Below are 8,476 nucleotides of genomic sequence, written 5' to 3'. Positions count from 1 at the left end.
CGTGCTACTGGAGGGGTGGTGGGTATACGAACGCACCATGGTGCAACGTAACAGAGTGACCCTCTCTGCGGGGCGTACCCATCCACCACACGAGGTTTTCATCCGTCGTGCATGCTACCAGATCTGCAAGGTGGAAAACCATCCAAGCAGTCAAAGTGCGGTTTTGTGCATTAATAGACTACTCCAGTTACCAGTTTTTTTTCGGTCGGGGGAAAGCAAGGCCAGTAGAAACAGCTCAATCCATTTGGACAAGCAGACAGCAAACAGTCGCTGGTAGAGGCAAGTCGCGGAGGAGGCAGTGAAATGACAGTTGCCAATGTGACAGTGTTCTTGCTATGAGTAGTGCTTTGAATATCTTTTCCCATTGACCGTTTGTATCTGACATCGTACCGTCTGGGAGTTGTTCAAGGAGCTAGTTCTGATAGTTTCGTTTGACTTCCGGGTCCACTAGCTTCTGAGTGGCTAAGCGAGGTGTGCGCGTTTTGCGTCCACCCAAAAGGAGCAAAGAAAATCCACAGCGTACAAGTGCATGTTCAGAGTTCACGCTGGTGTTCCAGAAGGTGTTCCAGTCGGTGACCGGTTCTCGCTACCGACAACTGACGGTGATGTGGCCTATTTGGATTCGGTGCTGGTTTTGTGGTGGAGACCATGTTGTCAAGCGCTTTCTGCTGTTCTGCAGATTTGTACCGCAGTGGGAACAGTCTGTGATTGCACACATAATGATAATGATGTTTATTTCGACTTTGTAGGCGGCATACTGTCTGGCATGATCATACTAAAACGGGAAACCATTGGTGGCCATGAGTGACCTCGGCCGGTTGGGTAAATGGCCAGAGTCACAACGAGCAGAAGTGGAGATGGAGGTGGAATAATTCAAACTGGGAGCACATGGCGAGTTTTGTCTCGAAAATGTGGTTAAATCTGAAGCTAAACAGACTCACTGGTTGCACGGTTGCAGGGAAGTCAAGTGCAGGGGATAGGTTAGACGGGGTCAAGTTGCTAATACATAGGGCGACCCAAACACCGCATACGGATTTGAACTTGTGAAGGAGAAAAGCCGAAATTGCAGCAGAAAAACCAGACTATCCATATCTGGGCGAAAATTCATCAGGTACGGAAGAGCTCATTCAAGAGACGGGGCCGGGTGAAAAATTTGCTTGTAATTGTGACTACAGGCTTGAATGGGCGAGGGTGTGCGGTCATGACTCTGAAGAAAATAGTCTCAGGAGTGCCATCTCACTGGGTATGACAGTGCTATGCAATCATCGCACTGACATGCTTCGGTATATGGACAGCTCTGTAACGGTCATCAAGGGTGCTTCGATCGGAGATGGGCTACGCAGTTCCGTGGCAGCTGGTTCTGGGTGAGACGGAGATTGACACCAAGAGTCACGCAGATGCAGGTTTACGGATAATTTTTCTTTCGTTAGAGGACCGTGTGAGTGCAGAGCGGACACCAGTCAGTTTGAATGAACAACAGTTCTACGGGGCGTTTGGGCAACTGCAGTCGAGGATTGAAGCTTGGGAAGAGTGGCGACAAGAAATAAATAGAATGAAAGCAGTAGCGCGTGGCGAGTGTTACGAGGCGTATAAGGCAGGCGATCCCTGTTGCCCTTGCGGCCCGTGTCCAATCCAAGACGACAATCCAATCGGGCCTCAGTAGCACTTAGTCTAATTACCTGGGCGTTATGCCACCAGCAACCACAACGATATATGAGCTTTTAGCCTGCTGGAGAAGGGCATCTAGAGCGTCATACAAGCTGTCCTTGACAGATTCAGGGTTATACACGGTTGGGGCGTAAACAGACGCAGTAAACAAGGTGCGATGTACCTCACTTGCTGTAGCTTATCTCAGATGTTGCCAAACGAACCATGTAAAGGTGACCATCAACGGCTATCTAATCAAGCAGAGACGCTTCAGCTCGTTCACTCAATACAATGTCCACCCAGCTGCAGCAGCCTTTGCATCACTAGGGGTGCGCAGTCGGGGCCTGGCAAAGAGCGCGGGGCAGTCAGTTCGATCCCAGTACCTGTGTCCTGCAGTCCTTGTTTCTGATGGACAACGGACGTGTAGTACCGGTATTCTTCTCAGCCTAGTTCTCGGTCTGAGCCTCCCAAGCTAGCGTTTACGTCAAAACAACCACCAATATTACATAATAAAATAGGAGTAAAACCGACGTTGAGATATTTTTGTCCGTGATAAACTACTTAGGGCAAGGCAACTGGTATCGATTGTACCCCAAAAGTGCAATCCAACCACGACTTTATGCCCCTCCACAAATCCATGAACCAGATGTCCCGGTGAGACCGATAGTAGACGGAATAGGTTCCCGACCGCGCGAACTGGCCAGATTCCTGGCCGGCATTTCAAAGCCTCTCATCGGAAAACCTAGTACTTACATTAGGTATTCATACGACTTCGCCAACAAAGCAGCGGGTGTCACTGTTGAACCGGATGACATCCTTGTAATTTTCAATGTGAATTTGTTATAAATGTGCACGCTTCCGAGGTACTATTAGTGTTCGCTTTTGTTAACAACAAAAACCACTTGGCAAATCAGAAGGCGAGAGAGAGACACTAATAAAACCTGTGTTTTGAGGGCGTGAGGTTACAACCACTAGGTGCACATTAATCAAGTCCAATACAGTACCAAAAATAGAAAGGTTCAAGCGAAGGGCTTATCATTCGGAGTGTAAGTTGTAATAGATCCGCCAGGTTTGTTTGGGTGCAGGTAGTCGTGTTCCTTTCGGCAGATTCCCTGATACACGATCCTGGTTGTCCGCAGTTTTTCGTGGCTGAGCCGACCTGTGTTACGACGCGCCAGTGATGCGTGTGTGTGCTTGATTGTGTTCTGTGATTATATATAGGTCGTTGCAATGAGTGGGACATGACAACACTGTGAAATCGTCTGGTGTCGTTCAAAAGGTCATTGAACGGGAGCTGACATATTGTCGTATTCATGTCACGATTTTGTCGCGTGATTGTGAGACAGACAAAATAGAATGGAGGTAGTAGGTGCCGGTGTGAAATTGATTAGAAGAATAATCAAGAAGCGTAAGCGTTACAGTACTCAGGTGGCTTACAAATGCTTGCTGAGATATAACCAGTACTCCCGGTTCCGGCTTCTAACGCTGGTGGCATAGACTTCGAACTCGTTCATTTCCCTANGTGAACGAACAAAATTTCCTTATCCGAGTGAGTCACATCCCTAAGCTTATGAATCCTAGTCTTGAAGCTTTGGATTGGAATTCCGCAAACGAACGACACTCATGGCGCCGTGAAATACTCCATCATCTATCTAGTTACGTCGCGTTCTTCCAAGGATACATCCTGTGAACCTGCAAGACATTACACCACGTTAAACCACCTTGCATGATGAGGTACTTGGCTTGGGCATAATCGGCCATACCGTCGTTGAAACCGTGCTGATGGCGTTCCTCGTGTCATGGGCACCCGGACCGCAAGCGGAGCAAGGGAGGAATGCCCATTTTTAGCTCGGCACCAGTTTATATATCATCCTGACATTGGGCCTCTATGGCCTTCATAAACCGGTCCAGACCGCAGGTCACCGACTCTGGTCATCTGAAATGTTCTCCATAGGAGATAAAGAGCACTTGTAATTTTGGATCCCTACACATGCCACCCCAGGTGTGATGAAATCTACTTCGTTAATGCCCACTGTTTACGTCACCGTCCTTTTCCAGCAAATTAATCACAACCCATTAATCACAACCACATCAGTCATGTTCCCATTGTGACTGTGCTACTATGATTATGCCTGACGGTATGCTACCCGTTAGTTGGGACTAATAATAATAATAATTATAGCGTAGGCGGCTATAACTTTCTGGAAATTCTGACGCGTTCTGGATGCGTCATTGGCGACCGGCATTCGGCCAATACTGGGTGATGATTGACTATTGGGTCCAGACTTTCGACCAATCAGATCTCGCGTTGGTGTCGGACCGGCAAGCGTCTCGAAATTTTGGCCAATCTTGCGTGAGATGGACTTTTCGGCCATAGCAGCACCTGAGTGCGAGCAGTAAAACGGGATCTGTGTGTGATTCCGCCTAACAAAACGTTATTGCAGAGGGAATCTAGCGTACGCGCGAGAGGCATCTGTTGGCCTGCTTCATTGTGTGAGCATTAAAGGTGGCAAAGTAGGCGGACTTTCGGGGTTTGAAAAAAGACGTAGTGTTTTGACTGAACTCGGACATACAGAAGCTGCAGCTGAATGTGATGCAGGGCGAGCAGAACTGTCAGTCCTACTACTGGGACCTGAGAAGAAAGTATTCAACTTTGGGTGGGAGGGGACGGAAGACGAAAAACGTGAGAGTGTAAGAAGGGAAGCGTCAGAAGTAGCATGCTTTCGCTTACCTGCACTGCTGTATGCAGCAGGTTGATGGCACCACACGACGGCCGATGTGGCATGAGAGTTCCCTACAGTGAACAAAATTTCCTTATCCGAGTGAGTCACATCCCTAAGCTTATGAATCCTAGTCTTGAAGCTTTGGATTGGAATTCCGCAAACGAACGACACTCATGGCGCCGTGAAATACTCCATCATCTATCTAGTTACGTCGCGTTCTTCCAAGGATACATCCTGTGAACCTGCAAGACATTACACCACGTTAAACCACCTTGCATGATGAGGTACTTGGCTTGGGCATAATCGGCCATACCGTCGTTGAAACCGTGCTGATGGCGTTCCTCGTGTCATGGGCACCCGGACCGCAAGCGGAGCAAGGGAGGAATGCCCATTTTTAGCTCGGCACCAGTTTATATATCATCCTGACATTGGGCCTCTATGGCCTTCATAAACCGGTCCAGACCGCAGGTCACCGACTCTGGTCATCTGAAATGTTCTCCATAGGAGATAAAGAGCACTTGTAATTTTGGATCCCTACACATGCCACCCCAGGTGTGATGAAATCTACTTCGTTAATGCCCACTGTTTACGTCACCGTCCTTTTCCAGCAAATTAATCACAACCCATTAATCACAACCACATCAGTCATGTTCCCATTGTGACTGTGCTACTATGATTATGCCTGACGGTATGCTACCCGTTAGTTGGGACTAATAATAATAATAATTATAGCGTAGGCGGCTATAACTTTCTGGAAATTCTGAAGCGTTCTGGATGCGTCATTGGCGACCGGCATTCGGCCAATACTGGGTGATGATTGACTATTGGGTCCAGACTTTCGACCAATCAGATCTCGCGTTGGTGTCGGACCGGCAAGCGTCTCGAAATTTTGGCCAATCTTGCGTGAGATGGACTTTTCGGCCATAGCAGCACCTGAGTGCGAGCAGTAAAACGGGATCTGTGTGTGATTCCGCCTAACAAAACGTTATTGCAGAGGGAATCTAGCGTACGCGCGAGAGGCATCTGTTGGCCTGCTTCATTGTGTGAGCATTAAAGGTGGCAAAGTAGGCGGACTTTCGGGGTTTGAAAAAAGACGTAGTGTTTTGACTGAACTCGGACATACAGAAGCTGCAGCTGAATGTGATGCAGGGCGAGCAGAACGGTCAGTCCTACTACTGGGACCTGAGAAGAAAGTATTCAACTTTGGGTGGGAGGGGACGGAAGACGAAAAACGTGAGAGTGTAAGAAGGGAAGCGTCAGAAGTAGCATGCTTTCGCTTACCTGCACTGCTGTATGCAGCAGGTTGATGGCACCACACGACGGCCGATGTGGCATGAGAGTGTTGTTAGCTACGTCATTATTGTGTGAGGGCTGGGATACTGCCAGGGTGCCCGCATTAGACAGGAAAATTTGGGTCCTCAACCGAAGCTTTGGACTCAAAATCCTAACGGCAAGGCAGCAATTTGGGCTGAAAATGCAATTACACTACCATCTTTATGGGGCACGTCGTCACACATGTTTCACCCCCCAACCTGGATGGCCAGGAGTTTGTGTTCGTCAGACCTATACACTGACCAACCTGGTATGAGAGACTGGGTGTCGCGCGGACATCTAGTATAGCTCAATGGGTCGCCGAGGTGCACAAAGCGCCACACCGCGGTAAGGTCCAGTCTCTTCGTGAGGGATATCTTGCAGCGTCTGCAACCGAGCGCGTTCGGGATCCCCGTTGCACAACTGAAAACTCGCTTTCGAATTGTCTCGCTACGGATTATCTGACATCAACCCACACGAGCTATGATAAGATAACTTTTGTTGAACATATGAAGACGTCTGGGTTCCGCTGCTCAACAGGTCAAGCATCATAGCCAAACAGCCCGTCCTGTAGTGTGAGATTGAGAGATATACCGCTTGGCCGCCATAGGTCTCCAAATTAGCGAACACGGCCCTTGCAGATTTGTACACTGACCTCACCTGTCACGGTACAAGCGGAGTTAATACAACTTTCAAGATACGTAAAACCCCCCACAACTTTGAGTGCCTCTCCGTGAATTGCAAGTGACATGTTCAGTGGCTGCACGTCCAGGAGCATGACCCTATAAATTTTGTGTGCGAAGTGCATACCAAAGGACGGGAATTTAGTCAGTTCACCTAAAAACACTTGCGTCTTCTTCTCTTCGACAACGATGTCCAGTGCATATTACGGGTTGGTGAGGTTCTGGTCATTAGCTTTTTGAACCAGGAATACTAAAACTGGGTCGTTTGTACATATGGCGTTGTTCTAGAATCTGACGCGGTGTGAAGATTTGGTCAACTCAACCGGACCAGAATCCCACCTACTTCTCTAGAGTTAGTGTTTCACGAGCCGAATGCGCCAAAGGACACGTGACACTAGCAGTCTACCCACACCTGGGGTCAAGCTGATCACCCTGTGGGCATAATCACCTGTTCTTTCCAGTTGCCCGGGACAACATCCATCTACCAAATTCAGACAAACAGATCAGACAACCGGTGACTGATTACTTTACATCTGTCCTTGAGCAATGCGGACCGGTGGGGGCGAAGGGTACGAGTGATTAGATCAGTGATTAGATCGCGAATTTACTGACAGAAGAGTCCGTGGTTCGAACGCGGCCTCTGCCTCTCGACTTTTCCTGTCTAGGCTTGGATAACCCGGCAGTGTCCCATCTCTCTTGCTTCTGGTGGCATGACAGGCACTGAGAGGGTGCTATAGCTGAACGATTTTTTTACGCAGACTGGAAGTCGTGTGGACCAGTAGCTTGGTGGCGCTTGAGAGAACATATGCGCTCATAAAACTCCAAGGCCTTAGGGGGTTTCAATTTCACCGATTGGTTTCTACATCAGGTACACTTCGAGATGGACTGATTACTGGAATCCAATCTAGTATGTCGCGTTTAGTCCTGGGACTAAGAACAACTCCCACACCACAGATATCGGGTCATTGCATCAGGATCACCAGACACCCGCAAAGTAATGGGCGAGAAATTTGGGTCCGCCCCGAGCTAGTAACTCGCGCTTTTTCAGACATAACAAATTGATCTGAAGTGAGTACAAGGTTTGCTCATGCGTTACTTGTTGGTCAATTTGACGCAGTAGGAGGCTGAAAGCACCAGTGTGGAGCAGATCCCTTGAATTCAATGTGGATTCACTTTGAGTTATGTTACTGGATAGAACATTAGATATGTTAGCTGGATGATTTAGGGGTTTGATCGAACTTATTCTATCGCGTTGAATAGTCTATGTACTTGATTAGTCAAATCCCAAGGGAGAAAAAGAAGACTGGAAATGATTGGCTATATTGAGGACAAACAATTTTAACAGAGAGTAAAGCGGCTCACTTGATTGCAACAAAGAGAAACTGAAGTGTTAGTGAACTATTACAAAAGATCGAGTTGTCCATTTGGATCTGCCCGCCGTAACAAGACATGGAGCAACGGTTAAGTGGTTAACAGCTGACCCGACCTAAAGCTGCCACCTTGACGTGGTGATCGGGCTTCAGTGCTGCAATGATCCCGCGGGCTACACTGGCTGGAACTTCGTTCCACAAGGTACAACCATGCCAGGAAGGCCAAAGGGGAGCAGCCAGACCAAGAGCAGCGAGACCCCGCACTACGAGTAATCGTGGTACGAGGCGGTCTGGGGGTAAAGTCATACTGTCCTCTGCGACAGGAGTGTGAAGGCAGTAAGGTGTTTCCCCCAGGCGACCAGCATGTTCATATTAATGGAAGCAGCGATGCTGCCTTCCCCCGAGGGAGGACGGGTTAGAAAAGGTCGGCCCCAAACCCGCACACTCCGATCGCCCAACGGTTGACCGTGACCGCCGGCGCATTATTCAATACGGTCGAAATACTTTTAAAACCAAAGAGCCCAGTGCTACTTAAAAGGCACCTGCTGTGTGCAACTGCATCAGGAATGAGACAGTAATGCCTTATCCCCTGCGCCCTCGGGTTAGGCCAACCCCCTGCAGCCGAGCAGGTCAGACTATTGAGTCATCGGCTCCGGGCAGGGTCCCCAAAGAAAACCCTACATTCTCCCACTGCCTCGTGGGTCAGACTTTTGAGTCAGAGGCTAGGGTCAGGGTCCCCGAA

The sequence above is a fragment of the Opisthorchis viverrini genome (assembly GCF_000715545.1).
Source record: "Opisthorchis viverrini unplaced genomic scaffold opera_v5_249, whole genome shotgun sequence".
Classification (NCBI taxonomy): domain Eukaryota; kingdom Metazoa; phylum Platyhelminthes; class Trematoda; order Opisthorchiida; family Opisthorchiidae; genus Opisthorchis; species Opisthorchis viverrini.
This window is presented reverse-complemented; position numbering follows the sequence as displayed.